Here is a 17,408-nt window from a genome sequence, read left to right on the forward strand (position 1 = left end):
TGGAAATAACATGGGATTTTACCCTCCTTGTTGCTCAGAGACTCCAATTTTTCTGAGACTCTCCAGGGACATTTAAGAGGTGTGGACTTCATCTCCCAGAATTCCCCACTTAACATCCAGTAACCAGAAACTCAAACTCTCCGTTAAATGGAGGGAGTGGAGGCAATATTGACTGCTGCGGAGGAAGAGAAATTATTTCTCTCTTTTGCATTACTTTTATCTATAGATGCTGGGGATTCCACAATGGTTGTAGTGTGAAAAAATGGTCACAAGTCCCTTTTTTCAGTGCCGTTGTAACTTTGAACGGTCCCTAAGTGAACTGTTGTAAGTCAAGGACTTCCTGTACAAGAAGAAACGGCTTCAAAACAAGAATGTGTGGCTGCCTTTGACACTTGTGCCTGCCAGTGCCTTCCTCTTGAACACAGGCAGTCCTCGACTTACGGCCACCATTGAGCCCAAAACACAGGAGCCCCCCCCCCTCCAGGTTCTCCCTCCTTCCAAGTTTTTTCTTAGTTTCTCCCTTTCCTCCCACTCAAAATGGAATTGGAATCGGGGTCTCTGATCAACAAAGAAGAGTAAAATGCTTTCTAATTTCAACCTCCTCAGACATGCAACTCAGGTAAGAATAGAAGAAATCATTTATTTTCAGAAAACAATTTTGGCAAAATTACAATATATGCGGAGGTAGCAACCTGACAGTGCAATTGATCTCACGTTCCATTTTTCTAAATCATGAAAATCCATAATCTATAAAAAATAAGTGTCAAACGCTACACTCTGCTTACTGATTATTTGTCAAATTGGGTGTTGGCCTATAACTGTCAATTAACTCTACAATAATCGCTTAAAAGTGCATCAACTATTTTAGTGACAAAAATCTCAGAAATAGTAATAGTTTCATGGGAGATTACATTAAACAGATAAAACACAAGTAAAAAAGAAATAAACATCCACCTTTATCTCCCACAATCATAATGAAATTAACAACTTAGAAATCTCTCTTAAAGTAAAACCAAGAAACTCTTCATCCTCTTCCTCACCCCATTCACTATAAATGCATCTCTAAAATCTCATCTTTAACCTCTAATCTTTCTCCACTAAGAATAATCAGCAGAGGCCTACAGTACCTGTTATAAACGATTATCTACAAAATCCAATTTGAAATCTTTTGATCCAACAATTAGTAACACATAATATAGTCTTCTCTCCTCTGCTCCTCAATCATAATTATTAAAGGTTACTGATTCAATGATAAAAGCAATGATGAAAGACCCCAAAATCTGTCCTGGTTCCAGCATGCAGGAAGGGTCACCTAAGAGTCTGGTCCAATTCAGGAGAAGGCAGATCCATCTTCCTTCCTCTCTCTTTATGCTGGGAGTGTCCACTACGAAGAGGAGGGAGAAAGTATCCAAGGGTTAGTTGGATCCAGACAGTCACAGAGCCTGAGAGCTGCCAGAGGATCAGAGTTTGGGGGCAGGAAGACCCCTCCCCTGAGCCCCCTCCCCCAAATCCCTTCCCTTCCAGTGTTTGAGGTGAATAGGAGAGAGAAGAGGGACTTCCAAAATATCTTCACCCTCACTTGGTCCTTGGACTCCAAAGCCCTTTCCCCCTCCCCCCACGCCCCCCACCACTCCACTCACCTGCAAGGGGGGGCGCTGCTAAATGGTCTGGTTGCTCCCTGGATTGGAGAGAAAGACACAGAATGAATCAATGACTTTTCCTTTGAGCAGGACAAATCTCTCTCTTCACCATTAAACTTCTTCAGCTTCACAAACTTCTCAGAGGATGTAAAACTTTTTATTAATTAATTGAGCTTCCAGCCCAAATATCTCATTAAGGTGAGTCTAGGCAGCTCACAGTAAAATTCAATAAACTGCCATGTAGAACATTTAAATCAATAAATAAAAACCAGATTCCCCCATCAGATCATGTTCCCTTTGGTCTGAGAACAAGATCATGTCCCGTGTGTGATTGTGGTCTCGAATCAGACCCAGGACGATATGGGAGAGACCCACAGACACCAGGGAGGCCATGAACTCCTGGGCTGCTTCCGAGGCCAAACCCAGGGATGGCCGGTTGAAGTCTCCCAGGAGAATCATAATCCTGGGCAACTCCATGCCAACCCTGAGATGGTCCCCAGCAGCTGAGCCAGGGAGGTGGCCATGCATCAGAGAGGCTGGTACAGTAGTAACAAGCCCGACTGATCCTGTGAGCCCAAAGTCAGAAACAAGGGGTCACAACCAGAAACCTGGGAAGCAAAAGTATAGTCTGGGAAAGGTGGCACATGATTGAAACATTTAAATATGTGAAAGGGTTAAATAGGGTTCTGGAGGGAAGTGTTTTTAATAGGAAAGTGAACACAAGAACAAGGGGGCACAATCTGAGGTTCGTTGGGGGAAAGATCAGAAGCAACGTGAGAAAATATTATTTTACTGAAAGAGTAGTAGATACTTGGAACAATCTTCAAGCAGATGTGGTTGGTAAATCCACAATAACGGAATTTAAACATGCCTGGGATAAACATATATCCATCCTAAGATAAAATACAGGAAACAGTATAAGGGCAGACTAGATGGACCATGAGGTCTTTTTCTGCTGTCAATCTTCTATGTTTCTATGTTTCAAAAACCCAAGGGCCAAAAGAGATTCTCAGACGACCACTGTACCCCACTTCCTCTGCCCTGGACTCTCAGTTGGGACCAAACATTAAACCCAGATGAGGACATCTCTGAGAGAAGGACACCCCTCCCCCTCCAGAGTCAGCCAGGTCTCAGCTATGCCACCAGAAGAATCTCTAACCACTAGGGATTGTGTCATTGCCAGTAGTTTCCCTATTTCCCCTCAAAGACTTGAGGGCTTTTTCCTCCAATGGGGGTCAAGGCTCCACCATGCAGACTCTGGGTTCCTTGAGTTTTCCTGCCTGAATCCAACAGGGAGAGTTTCCCTTCTCCTCTGCAGAATGAGCCAAAGAGAAGAGAGAGGATTTTGTGACACCCAGCCAGCTTTCATGTCTAAGGCAGGACTCGAACTGATGCCCTGATCTGGTGCCCTCACCACTAAGCCAAAGGGGCTCCAATTATTCTTATTGTTCCTCCAGAAACAGATCCAGAGGGCACTCAGGGAGGATGAATGGGGTGGGGGGCCTTTCCCTCTTTCCATCCCCCCATCCCCCCAAAGTCTTGCAAAGAGACCGAATGGCTGAGGCAGCAGCAGGAGTCCCTCCCTCCCACTTACCCAGGTCTGAACTGCTGGATTCTTTGTCACTTGCTGAAAAAGAAGGAAAGAAAAAGAGGGTGAGAAAGTCTCTCTCTTGGCTTGTAGGTGGAGAAGCTCAGCTCTTTCTGACCCCAGCCCCCTCCCTCCTATTCCCTCTCCCTCCCTTTCTCCCTCCCTTTCTTTCTCTCTTTTTTAAATTTTTTTTAATTGGTTTATTTACTAAATTAACGACAAACAAAAAATACTTAAAAGAAAACGTGCCCAACACCAATAAAAACCCCACCACCATTTAGGGGGTTAAATTATTTACAATAAGTTTCAATTTCTTCCTTAGCTCCGGTTTACATTTCTGTACATACAAAAAGTGATTGGAATTTATTTTTCACATTGTCGTCATAAATTCTACTTAAGATATAATTTTTCACCTTATTCCATCGTGCCATCAGCTTCTCCAATTTATTTTAATCAAAGTTATTTAATCTTATTTCCATAATTTCGAAGTGGATGTGGTCCACCATGAGAAGAGGAAAGGTAATTGGACAGGGGACGTTAGGCACATAAGTACACTTATGTACGCCCCTTACTGGCCTCTTAGGAACCTGGAGAGGTCAATCGTGGAGAGTCTAAGGGAGAAATGTTGGGGGTTGGGAGTAGACACTATAGAGTCCAGTAATGAGTTCCACGCGTCGACGACTCGATTGTTAAAGTCATATTTTTTACAGTCAAGTTTGGAGCGGTTAATATTAAGTTTGAATGTGTTGCATGCTCTTGTGTTGTTGCGGTTGAAGGTGAAGTAGTCGTTGACCGGAAGGACATTGCAGCACATGATCTTGTGGGCAATACTTGAATCGTGTTTTAGGTGTCGCAATTCTAAGCTTTCTAGACCTAGATAGTTAGTCTGTTTTTGTAAGGTATTCTGTTTCGAGTGGAGGGTGAAGGGCTCATCTGGTGAAATATCTTTGGACGTTTTTGATAGTGTTGATGTCTGAAATGTGGTGTGGGTTCCAGACAGATGAGCTGTATTCGAGGATGGGTCTGGCATAAGTTTTGTAGGCTCTAGTCAGTAGTGTGAGATTGCCAGAGCAGAAGCTACGTAGGATCAGGTTAACAACTCTGGAAGCCTTTTTCACGTCATCGGCAAAAAGCACACAGTTGCTTGTGATATTATCGCAGAGGTCATTGATGTACAGTATAGGATGAAAAGGGTAGGACCTAGTATGCTGCCTTGGGGAATGCCACTTTTGACAGGGACGGGGGTTGAAATGGCGCTTCCAATTTTGACAACTTGTTGCCTGTTTGACAGGAATGCAGTAATCCAGTTGTGTAGGAGTCCTGAGATGCCATAGGATTTGAGTTTTAGGAGAAGTTTGTCGTGAACCACTGAGTCGAAGGCTTTGCAGAAGTCAATATAAATTGCATCGATGGATTTTCCTTGATCAAGGTGGGTGGTCCAGATATTTTTGCAGTGAAGTAGTTGTAGGTTGCAGGATAGTTTGTTACGGAATCCAAATTGTTTGTTTGAGAGTAGGTTATTAGATTCTAAGTGTCGAGTGATTGATCGGTTTATAATTGATTCCATGATTTTACAAGGGACGCAGCATAGTGATATTGGTCTGTAGTTGTCAACTAGTGATGGGTCTCCTTTTTTGAAAATGGGGATGACTACTGCTTTTTACCACAGTTTGGGAAGGGTGCTGGTCCTGAAGGATTTTTGGAAGATAATGCTTAGGGGTTCAGCTATGGCAGAAGAAAGTTTTCTTAGGAAGTATGCACAAAGACCATCTGGACCGACAGATAGGGAAGGTTTGAGAACACGGATTGCTTTTTCACCGTAGTCTATAGTGAAGATGGTTTGGGTTAGGTTTTTTAATGAGTTTGGAGTGCGAGTTGCAAAGAAGGGGGATGAGCCGTTACTGTTAACAAAAACAGAGCCAAAAAAGGAGTTGAAGAGGTTAGCTTTGGATGGGTCATCAAGGTATTCTTTGTTATTGGGTCCTACGAGAGGTGGAATAGGTCTGGAGTCGTTGAGTTTGTTGTTGACGAAGTTGTAGAAGGCAGGATTCGATTTGGTGTGTAGGAGGTTTTCCTCTTGTTTACTGTGATAGTTGAGACATTCTGCTTTTATTTGTTGGCATATGGTTCTGTAGCGGCTTTTAAAGTTGGTTACTGGGCCTTTTTTGTTTCTACGCCAGAGGGATCTTTTTTTGGTTTGTAGTTTCTTGATCGAGACAGGTACGTTATTTTTTCGTTTTCTTCTGGGAGAGGTGAGTGGTACATGTAGATCTATAAGTCTATTAATTTGGTATAAGAACGCATTGTAGAGGTCGTCAATGGTGCTGCAGTTAGAGAATAAGGATTGCCAATTAATGAGTGAGAGATTGGCGTCTATGAGTTCGTAGTTGGCTTTCCTGAAATTGTACTTAGGTGGTGCGTTGTTCAGTTGAGTGATATGATGGTGTAGGTTTAGGTTGAAGTTGATCATGCTATGGTCGCTGTTGGAAAAGGGTTCTCTGATATGCAGTCCATAAATAGCACTTTTGCTATTACAGAATATGAAATCGAGACAGTTGTTGAGTCTGGTATTGTTTGATACTAATTGTTCCAGTCCCAGGCTCGTGACAGCGTTATAAATGGCGGTATGTATAGGTTCGGTGGAGCATTCATTTAGTGTCCAGTTGATGTGTGGTAGGTTGAGGTTACCTAGGAAGATAATAGGATAGGGGCAGGAGGTTGCCCATGTTAGTAGGGAGGTTAATTTTGTTGCATGGGTAGTGTCATAGTTTGAGCTCTGTAGCACAGTAAAAAGCGGAGAGTAGTGTTGAAGGAAAGATCGCAGATTAAGGTTTCAGGAAGGAGTAAATCGTGTGCAACTTGAATGTTTTTTAGATGAGTGAGCTTTTATAGAATATGGCTACACCACCTCCTCTGCGGGATTCGCGGTCGGACCGGAAGACCAGGTAGTTATTTTGAGTGATGATGGAGTCAGGATAGGAACTATTCAGCCATGTTTCGCAAACAAAGATTATGTCAAATAAGTTGGTGTCGAGTAGAAGGAGGAATTCAGATAACTTGTTGATTAAACTTCTTGCATTGATTAGTTTGCATTTGAGATTGTATTTGTGTTCAGGAAAGAGATTGGGTTGGGTTGAGTTGAAGTTGGATTGAGGCGAGGTAGTAAGGAGCGCGTTTTCCTATTCATTGCTGGAGGTGCTGGGGAGGTCCGGTTGTTGATGAGGAATGGTGGGTGGAGAAGTGTGGGACGGTTGAGGAGGGGCAGAGGGTTTGGAGATGAAGGGAGGGTTGTGGGTTTTGGTTCTGATGCAATCCGAGCGTACCAGTACCAATTCTGGATTGTCCATTTATTTCTATTTTTCCACCCTAATACCACTACTGCTTGAGTGCTTTCCAAAGCTGCTGTTTTGATTTCTTTAAATTCTCGCAATTCCCCATATTTAACTAGTATTGCTAATTCTTTTGTAATTATCCAATTAATGTTTAGCATATTGTTAATTTCATTCTGTACTTCCTTCCAAAATTTTTGAACTTCAACACATTCCCAGAGCATATGCATAAAAACTCCTTTTATTTGGCAACCATGCCAGCAATTTCCTTTCCCTTTCCTCTGGAAGTGTGCTAGTTTTACTGGCGTGAAATACCATTTATGTAAAATTTTCCTTCTCATCTCTCTAATTCTTGTATTCTTTATCTTATGTATATTTTCTACTACTTCTTCCATCTCACTTTCTTTAATCCGTAATTCATTTTGCCAAAATCTTGTTAGGCCTTTAATCACTTCCTCTTCCACTTGTAGTAACATGCTATAAATCTTACTAGCCTGTCCTTTTGAATCATTAATCTTTTCTTTCCATATTTTCTCTAGACCGTTTTCTTCTCTCAAAAATGCTTCTTTATTCTCACTTTTATTTAAATATTTCCATATTGCATTAATCTGCAACCATTTTTGTTGGCCCAACCACCATTCGAAGCGAGTTCTATTAACTCTTCCGTCTGTCTCATATAATTATTCTATTCTCATTATACCTTTATCATTTAATTCCTTTATAACTCTACCTAGGTTAACATCATTATTTATATTCAAAACATGCAATGTTGATAATTTTGAATTCCTATTTGCTAATTTCCCTTGCCATTTCGACCAAATATCTAAGGCTGCTTTCAAGGGATCGGCTAAGCTATTGATTTCTATTTTACTCCATTTTTTAAATAAAATCTCTTTATTTTTAATATTATTAATCTCCCTTTCAAGTTTCACCCACTTCTTTTCTGTCAATAATTGTAATTCCATTAATCTTTCTATTTGAAATGCTTCTCTATATAATTCTAAACTCGGGCACCCCCATCCTCCATCTTTTTCTCTGGCAATCAGCCATCGTTTCCTTGTTCTAGGTTTTTTGTTTCCTTCAATCCAAAAATTCATTTTGTTATCCCATTCCCTTAATTTTACTCCTGGGAAGGTACCTGGTAAAACTTGGAATGAATACATCATTTTTGGAATAATCATCATTTTAAGAGCTCTTATTTTTGCCATTTTTCTCAAACTCTTATCTTTCCACTTTTTAATTTGCTTTTGCATTTTTTCCATATTAAATTGTAATTTACCTCAGCAATTTTATTTGGGTTTTTGAATAACCAAATTCCTAAATATTTCATTTTTTTACAAACTAATTTCAATCGTGAAATTTTTTGTATCTCGATTTGCTCTTTAGGACCTGTATTTAAACAAATTATTTCTGATTTCTCAATATTAATTGGTCTTTAAATTCCTGAAGTAAAACCATTATTTTTTTCATCATTTCAATGGGGGTTTCAGACAGATGTATCCAAAGTTTCTTTTTGTAACCAGTTCTTACTTAGAGAGCCTTTGGGATGGGAGACCAAGAGGAGATCCAGCTGGCATCCCCCAAAGCTCCTTTTCCCTCAATATGACCCCTTTTGAGGCCTACTTTTATAGAGCTTCCGACTCTCTTTTGGCCAAGCCTGTCCCTTCTGCCTACTTGGGAAACAGAGTATGTTCTCAGTCAGAGGGACCTTCCACCAGCTGGATCTTCTCACCTTCTTGAAGGTTCCTTCTCCCAGATGTTTCTCCTCGAGGGCTCCCAAAAACAGCCTGGCTGTAATGAAAAGGAAGCCCATCTTCCCCAGCCAGGTTCTTAGGAGGAAGAGGAAGACAGCACATACAAGCATACACACACACACACACACACACACAGACCCCTCAACCGATGGAGCCTTTGGTCCCTGCTCTAAGTTGGAGACTACATTGAAAGAGGACAAATCACTCACTTGATGCTGCTTTGTAGCCATCCTGACGTCTCTCTGCAAGGACAAAAATCAGTGAGAGCTCGAAAGAATAAACCATATATGTACATACCGTAATATATATTATAATTATAACAACAACATGTTAGCAATAGCACTTTTTGACAGAGCCACCATATTGCCCCCATAATCCGGGTCCTCATTTTCCCCACCTGGGAAGTATGGACGCAGTGAAGGGCTACCAACATTTTTACTACCACACTGTGGGCGTGGCTTATGCAGGACACCCGGCATTTTCTTTCTGCATCTTTGATTGCAAATTGGGTGCTCTGGGGTGGAGCGCCAGCTTTGCTACCCCACTACGTTTCCCCCCCCCCCATCCAGGCAGTAGCCCATCCCTGCATGGAAGGCTGAGTCAACCTTCAGCCGGTGATGAGATCTAGCAGTCAGCTTTAGTGGCCTGCAGTACTGCACTCTACCCACTGCGACACCTTGGATCTTCTACGGAGAGATCATCCAAACTCTCCCTCCATAGGAGATATTTCACAGTTCCTTTGTTCCATCAATAAAGACAGAAAGATCTTCAAAATACAAACGTATCTCCTGATTTGCCCCAAGAGAGACCTGCTGCCTCCGAGATGGATGGAGGGGAATTGGGGGAAGCAGCTGGGAGGGGAGGGAGGTTCCCATGGAAATCCTTCTCTGCTGCTCTTTGATCAAAGCCTTTGAGGGGGACAGAGGAACTGGGAGGCCTCTTCCCAACTCAGAAGAACCTCAGACTGCCTGAATCTCAGACTCAGCTGAACCGAGACTGGAGTCCCAGCAAGAGGCTGAGATCTCAGATGCTCCCCAAGAGGGCTGGGACAACAGGACAGAAGGAAGCCCAGAAGGAGCTCCCCAAAGGGAAAGACATGGGGGGTGTTTCTCCCCATCTTCTTTCCATCACACCCCCACACCGAAAAATACTTACTGATGATGAATAGCACGATCCCAGCAATCCCAGCAATCACACCCACAACAAACAGAGCAGCCACAACAAAGCCGATGATGAGCCAAAGGTTGGGTTTTGAATCGGTGGGTTCTGAATTGGCAGATAGAGCAATTTAATTTGATCATTTCCTGTATCATGGTGACAATCATCAATAAAAAAATTGAATTTCAATTTGAATTTTAAAACTTTGGAAATCTGGTGTATGTTTGGGACACATCTGAGCATATGCAGAGTTCTTTGAGAGTGGGCTTTTTTCCTTGGGTTTTATGCTGAGCCTCAGGAATTCACATATCATAAAATAAGGTGCAACCTCTTTCTTAGAGAAGCAACACAGAGTGACCTTTTGACCTTTAAAGCAGGAAACCCTGTCAGTCTCTGATGGGAAAAAGCTCAGACTTGGGAGCCTCTTTTCTGACTCCTGATGTCCATCAGTCCAGCCAAAATCTGTCTTCAGAAAAGGGGCTACCAGACTCCTCCTGGTTCTTCTACTTTAGGAATTGTAAACAGAAGTAAATCTATTTCTGATGCTCAGTGTAACTGCTGCTTTTCTGCTGGGAGGAAGAACCAGGGGAGGCCTAAGAGAGGATCTAAGGGCATTTCATCAGGATCGGCCAAGTATTGTGATGGGATTCTGTAGTTTCCTTTCTATCCCCTGAAGTCAGTTCTAGGGTCTGGTCCCTGCAGCTTCACCAACCTCAAACACTGGAAAAACCAATGGATTAAAGCTCAGGTATGTTCACATCTGGACACACCTGGGGTCAGATTTCTCTCCCACCCCCCTCCAGGCTGCCCAAGAGCCCGGCCTTTCCCTCCCTGCAGCCTCTCACCCTTCAGCTCCAAGTCCAGAGGATCCTGCAGGCCGTCGTGCTCCACGTGGCACCGATAGCGGCCCCTCTCTTTGGGGTCGATCTGGATGCTGATCCAGTAGTGGTAGGTCCCATCCACGTTGGGGGTCAGAAATCCATGGAAGGTGTCCTGCAGCCAGACCTCCCCGTCCCTCGTCCAGGAGGCATCGATCTCCCTGGGGTAGAAGCCGTAGATCCGGCAGACGTGCGTCTCCATCCCATCCTCCACCTCCGTCCTGCTGCTCATCGTCACCACTGGAGGCTCTGCGGAAACACCGGAATTGACTCTGAGCCCCTCCAGAGACTGAAAGGTGGGTGAGAAAATCAGGGGCAGGAAACTCTCCCCCTATTTCCCCCTCCACACCTGAAGCATCTCAAGGGGTTTTGGGAAATGCTCCGAATCTGGAAAACGCTCAACCACAAGAACTCCTGATTTTGAGTCCTTCCCAGGGACTCAGCCTGAAAAACCTCCGGCAGCAAATTGAGGGTCCAAGGAAATTCCTCTCTGTCTGCTTTGACCTCTGGCTGATCTTGGGCTGCTCCCTTCAGGGGAGGGAGAGTGGAGATGGTCTCTTAGGTTCCCTCTCAAAACAGCCACAACACAGAAGATTCTCTCTACTTTCTGCATCCTCTTCTGCTCCCCTGAATCTGAGGCTGCTCCAGGCCTCTTTCCAAGGGACACAACCCCAATTTTGAGAGGAAGAGAGATCAAAGGGAATCTCACACTGATCAATTTGGAAAAGAGATTTTGTCTCTGAAAAGGGGGGGGGGCAGAGAGAGATTGAGGTCAATGGGAAGAGAGAGGGGGTCCTCTTCCCCAAGCAGGGAGAGGCTGTTGGTGATAATCAGTGAGGGGGGGGATTCCCCCATTGATCCTAATCTCATGCAGCTAATTCTGGATGGATCAAGGACCCCAGGGGGAAAAGGAGGGACTGAGGGGGGAGGGGTGTTCTAGATGGCAAATTAATTTAAAAAATAGGAAAAGATTATAATGTGAGTCCCCCTGTGGGGTGAGGGGGGTTCCTGAAGGTGGGGAGGGGGTTGTTTTGAGAAAGGCTGACTGAGAATTATGGGAACCTGTTTGAAGCTTAAAAGAAAGATTGACAGAAACTTTGCTCCCCCTTGATCCCCCCACCCAAGAAAATAAATAACCCTTCATCCATGGCCCTTTTTGCCCAAGTGGTGACACTGATATTGTCTTCTTAATGATAGAAGGGGAGCCCTCTAGTGGTGTGGGTGGGAGATGCACCATCAGGTACAAGGCAGGGAGGGAGCCCCCTATGGGATGTGGGGAGTTAATGGGAGGAAATGAAGGCTGCCCACCACTCTTGACTACAGTTTGGCTAATGGGGGTTTCACTGAATGGCCCCAAATGGTTCCCTCCTTGTGGGCAGTGAACTGGACACCCTCAAGGGCTTTTCCTGCCTGACCCACCCAGACACCTGCCAGGCAGAGGCTGCATTTCCTGGTCCACCAGGGAGAAAACAGGCTGCAAACCAGGGACTCAAAGGGCTGAATGTGTCCAAGAGATCCGGCCATAAAGGAGGAAAGTCCAGTCTCCATTCAGATGCTCACCTGTCCTCTGCAGCGTCTCATTCCCATAGGACAGGAACTTCTTTATCCAGTCAAAACATTCCTCCTCCAGGTAGGCCTTGAAATACTGATTCCTTACTGTTAAACCATCCCATTCCCTCTGGGTGATCTGGGCCTGGGGGTCAGGAGCCACCCAAGTGAGGGTCTCCTTGTCGAAGGTGATGAAGGTCCTCCCGTCATAGCCATACTGCCAAAACCCTCCTTTGCTCCCGTCTCTCCGGAGCTCACAGCCATGCATCAGCTGCCATGTGTGAAGGCCTGAAAGACAAGAGAGGAGGATGGTTTCCGGAGTCCTGAAGATAGACAGAGCTGCCCCCCTTCCTGCAGGGACTTTGACAGAGGCACTGACACCCCCATTGCCTCCCCAGAGTCCAAGGAAAGGAAGCCCCCACCACTAACCTCCCTTCCCCCCTCCCTCCATTCCCCTCCCCCCCAGGACGGAGTCCCTGAACCTTCCCAGGAAAAGGGAATCTGGAAAAGGCAGCAGAGGATCCCAAGGGAGACGGAGAGAAGGAGGAGGGGGAAAAGAAACAGAGGGACGGAGATCCTTCCATCTTTCTCTCTGCTGTTCCTCTGGGGGGAAAGAAAGGGATCCCAGAGAGGGAACAGGAGCCTGGATCTGCGGCTGCAAAGAGGGACTGAGAATCTGGTGGTCTCCAAGAGGATCTGGTTGATCTACATAAAGGCTTGCAGGGATCCCTGTGACCATAAATCTTGGTCCATGTTCACAAATAGCATCAAGTCACAAGGGCCAGTTCCCACTTTGGTCTAACCAGAAACAAACCATGGTTTAGTGCAATGTGGGGATGAAGCCTTGAAGGGCCACAAAGGAATATTTTCCTCAGCAACAGAAGCAAGTGGCCCAGTCTGATCTGGACACTTGAAGGGTTATTGGCCTTTGAAATGAGCTTGAAGTCCACAGTCTTTGCAAGGCCCTGGAGAAGATACTTAGACTTCAAGTGACCAGATTCTTGGATTTAAAACTGAATCTTTGAAAAAACCAAAAGTAAATCCTGAAATGTTTCCACTCCTGTTTGGGCTTGAGAGGGAGGAAGGACGCCAAAAGAGACGTCTAGAGAAGCGATGGAGGAAGAGTAGGTCTGAATCTGATCGAACACTGGTAAGAGCTTTTATTAAGACTTACAAAGTGGCGCTCAAGGCGGCAAGATGCGCGTACCATGCCGCCTTGATTGCATCAGCGGAATCCCGCCCGGCCGCTCTGTTTAGGGTGACCCGCTCCCTTCTTAACCAGGGGGGAGTTGGGGAGCCCTTGCAGAGTAGTGCCGAGGAGTTTAACACGTTTTTCGCTGATAAAGTCGCTCAGATCCGGGCCGACCTCGACTCCAATTGTAAAACAGAGTCGACTGACAACGAGTCAGTCGAGGTGACTGGGGCACGTACTTGTCCACCTGTCTGGGAAGAGTTTGATCTGGTGACACCTGATGAAGTGGACAAGGCCATTGGAGCTGTGAGTTCCGCCACCTGTTTACTGGATCCGTGTCCCTCCTGGTTGGTCTCGGCCAGCAGGGAGGTGACACGGAGCTGGGCCCAGGAGATTACCAACGCTTCCTTGGGGAGGGGAGTTTTTCCATCACTCTATAAAGAAGCGCTTGTGCGCCCCCTCCTCAAGAAGCCCTCCCTGGACCCAGCAGTACTTAACAACTATCGTCCAGTCTCCAATCGTCCTTCATGGGGAAGGTTGTCGAAAAGGTGGTGGCACTCCAGCTCCAGCGGTCCTTGGAAGAAGCCGATTATCTAGGTCCCCAGCAGTCGGGCTTCAGGCCCGGTTACAGCACGGAAACCGCTTTGGTCGCGTTGATGGATGATCTCTGGCGGGCCCGGGACAGGGGTTTATCCTCTGTCCTGGTGCTCCTCGATCTCTCAGCGGCTTTCGATACCATCGACCATGGTATCCTTTTGCACCGGTTGGAGGGGTTGGGGGTGGGAGGCACTGTGCTTCAGTGGTTCTCCTCCTACCTCTCTGGCCGGTCGCAGTCGGTGTTAGTGGGGGGTCAGAGGTCGACTCCGAGGTCTCTCCCTTGTGGAGTACCCCAGGGGTCGGTCCTCTCCCCCTTGCTATTCAACATCTACATGAAACCGCTGGGTGAGATCATCCAAGGACATGGGGTGAGGTATCATCAATATGCCGATGATACCCAGCTTTACATCTCCACCCCATGCCCAGTCAACGAAGCGGTGGAAGTGATGTGCTGGTGCCTGGAGGCTGTTGGGGCCTGGATGGGTGTCAACAGACTCAAGCTCAACCCGGATAAGACGGAGTGGCTGTGGGTTTTGCCTCCCAAGGACAATTCCATCTGTCCGTCCATTACCCTGGGGGGGGAATCATTGACCCCCTCAGAGAGGGTCCGCAACTTGGGCGTCCTCCTCGATCCACAGCTCACATTAGAGAACCACCTTTCAGCTGTGGCGAGGGGGGCGTTTGCCCAGGTTCGCCTGGTGCACCAGTTGCGGCCCTATCTGGACCGGGACTCATTACTCACAGTCACTCATGCCCTCATCACCTCGAGGTTCGACTACTGTAATGCTCTCTACATGGGGCTACCTTTGAAAAGTGTTCGGAAACTTCAGATCGTGCAGAATGCAGCTGCGAGAGCAGTCATGGGCTTACCCAGGTATGCCCATGTTTCACCATCACTCCGCAGTCTGCATTGGCTGCCGATCAGTTTCCGGTCACAATTCAAAGTGTTGGTTATGACCTTTAAAGCCCTTTATGGCACTGGACCAGAATATCTCCGAGACCGCCTTCTGCCGCACGAATCCCAGCGACCGATTCGGTCCCACAGAGTGGGCCTCCTCCGGGTCCCGTCAACTAAACAATGCCGGTTGGCGGGCCCCAGGGGGAGAGCCTTCTCTGTGGCGGCACCGGCCCTCTGGAACCAACTCCCCCCGGAGATCAGAACTGCCCCTACTCTTCCTGCCTTCCGTAAACTCCTCAAAACCCACCTTTGCCGTCAGGCATGGGGAAACTAAACATCTCCCCCTGGGCACATTGAAGTTATATATGGTATGCCTGTATGTGTGTATGTTAGTATAGGGGATTTTCTTAAACTTATAATATTTTAATTAATTGGATTGTATTGGATTGTTTTTCACTTGTTGTGAGCCGCCCCGAGTCTTCGGAGAGGGGCGGCATACAAATCCAATTAATTAATTAATAAATAAATAAATAAATAAATAAATAAATAAATAAATAAATAAATAAATAAATAAATAAATAAATAAATAAATAAATAAATAAATAAATAAATAAATAAATAAATAAATAAATAAATAAATAAATAAATAAATAAATAAATAAATAAATAAATAAATAAATAAATGGACGCCAGGAACTCTCAAATCTAAGGGAAAAACCACCTGGACGGACACTCGAACTAAACTGACCAGTGTTTTCCCTCCCTTTCCACACCCAGGAATGTCGGGTGAGGGGATCCTTTCTCTGCATCTTCTGCTCAGCCAGAGATCTTCCCTTTGGAGGAAGAGGGAGATCCTTGTGAGCTCCATCCTGATCCTTCCCTCGAGAGGAGATTCCCTGATCTCCCCATGGGGAAAATGGACTTTTATTTCTTTTTCTTTGATTAGTTTCCTTTTGCTCCTTTACTTTATGTTCACTTCTTTTAGTTTTTATCTTTTGTTCAAAAGGTTTAATGCAAATTATATTAAAAAGTTTGAAAGGCAAACAAGGTATCATTAAAATTGTATGGAGAACCCAAGAGAGGCTGATGTCCCAAAGCCTTTACATGAATCAAGGCAGAGCAACCACATCTGGAATACTGGGAGCAGTTGTGGCCCAAAGCCCCCCAAAAGGAGAGGAGGGAGCTGGAGAAGGTCCAGAGGAGGCGACTCAGGCGAGGGGAGGGGGAAAGCAGCCTCCCTTTGAGGAAGGGTTGGGACCTTTGGGGCTCTTTAGCCTGGAAAGGAGGCTCCCACTAGACCCACAGGTGCTTTCAGCCCCTGCCCCCAAACAAGGTTCCTTGAAGGTGAATCTTGTCCCCTAAAGGTGGCAGAAGGGGGAGGGGCTGCTGAAGAAGGCCTCCCCCCTCCAGGGCAGCCCCACCAAGAGGGCAGGGCAGGAGTTCAGCCTGAGGGACCAAGGATGGGAAGCCACGAAGGCTCTGAGAGACCCTGGAAGGGCCCCAAATGGAGGATCCTTTCTTCTCTGTCTTTCCCTCTCAGGATTGGGAGGATCCTGGCCCTGTGACTCCCCCCCAAGAGCCCCCACCCCATTTGGGTCTTCCTGGCCCCTCCTTCCAACTGGAGGATGAGCAGAAGCTCCTGGCATTTGGGGGGCCCTTGTCCCTCCAAATAGGGGGTGAAGGAAAGAGGGATCGGGTCATCCCAGGTGGATCTGCACTTGATCCCTTATTTCTCTGGGGTGGAAACAGAGAGAAGGATGAGGACCTGCTTGCCCCAGAATTTAATTAGGATCCACTGCCTTTTTTTTGGAGGGGGGAGACCTGTGATTCCCTTCCTCCCCCACAGCAGGAGACCCACCAAGGTCAGACCCTCCAACTTTCATGGGGGGTGGGGAGATTTGAGTCTCTTTTTATCTCAGTTTATATCAATATCAACATTCAGAAAGACAGAGGGATAAATTTAAACAAGTTTTCATTAACTGCAATTGGCAGAACATGTCAGCTATGGAGACAAGGACAATCTTATATGGATTTAAAAAAGAATAAATATATTTTAAAAAGACTTTTTAAAAGGTGTGGGAGCAGCCTCTCCCTTTGAAGGGACCCCCCCCTTTCTCCCCCCCTCTGGTTCCTGGGGAGGGGAATATGGGGCCGGAGGAGCCACCCGACCCATCACTCACCTTCGCTCTGGTTGTAGCGACTCCTCAGAATCTCCAGGTTTCCTCTGAAATCCTCCTCATGGCCACGAGCTCTCTGGGTTTGACTGTCCAGAATTGGGGATCCTCCTTCCCCAGCTTCTCCATCCAGGAGACTCGAGGCTGCTCCCTCCGGCTGTTGCTGTCGTAGTGAACAAAGACCTGACCATCCACAAACCCCGGAGAGACAAAGTGGGGCAGCCCCTGACTGGGCTCCGAGATGCCAGTGTAGAAATACTTCAGGGAGTGAGAGGAGGTGCCTGGAAGGGACCCAGAGGGGCAGAGTTAGGGGGCTTCAGTCAAGGACCCTGATGCTCTATGGGGCACAGAAGGCCCCATTCCCAGGTCTGGAAAGAAGGAGGAAGAAGAAGAGAAAATGAAGGGGGAGATGATGGGAGAGAGAAAGAAGAGGGTGGAAAGTGAGAGAGGTCGAGGGGGCAGAGACGTTGGGGGGGCAGAGACGTTGGGGGGGCAGAGAGGTTGGGGGGCAGAGAGATTGAGGGGGCAGAGAGGTTGGGGGGCAGAGAGATTGAGGGGGCAGAGAGGTTGGGGGCAGAGAGGTTGAGGGGGCAGAGAGATTGAGGGGGCAGAGAGGTTGGGGGGCAGAGAGGTTGGGGGGCAGAGAGGTTGG

The 17,408-nt window shown here is 46.4% G+C and overlaps 1 pseudogene; it reads right to left on the minus strand.

Annotated features, from left to right (window-relative positions):
- Window positions 1-620: 620 nt before the first annotated feature.
- Window positions 621-17,053, minus strand: LOC139159145 (major histocompatibility complex class I-related gene protein-like; annotated as a pseudogene).
- Between the last annotated feature and the right edge of the window lie 355 nt (window positions 17,054-17,408).

This window comes from Erythrolamprus reginae, chromosome 2, assembly GCF_031021105.1.
Source record: "Erythrolamprus reginae isolate rEryReg1 chromosome 2, rEryReg1.hap1, whole genome shotgun sequence".
In the NCBI taxonomy this organism is placed as follows: domain Eukaryota; kingdom Metazoa; phylum Chordata; class Lepidosauria; order Squamata; family Dipsadidae; genus Erythrolamprus; species Erythrolamprus reginae.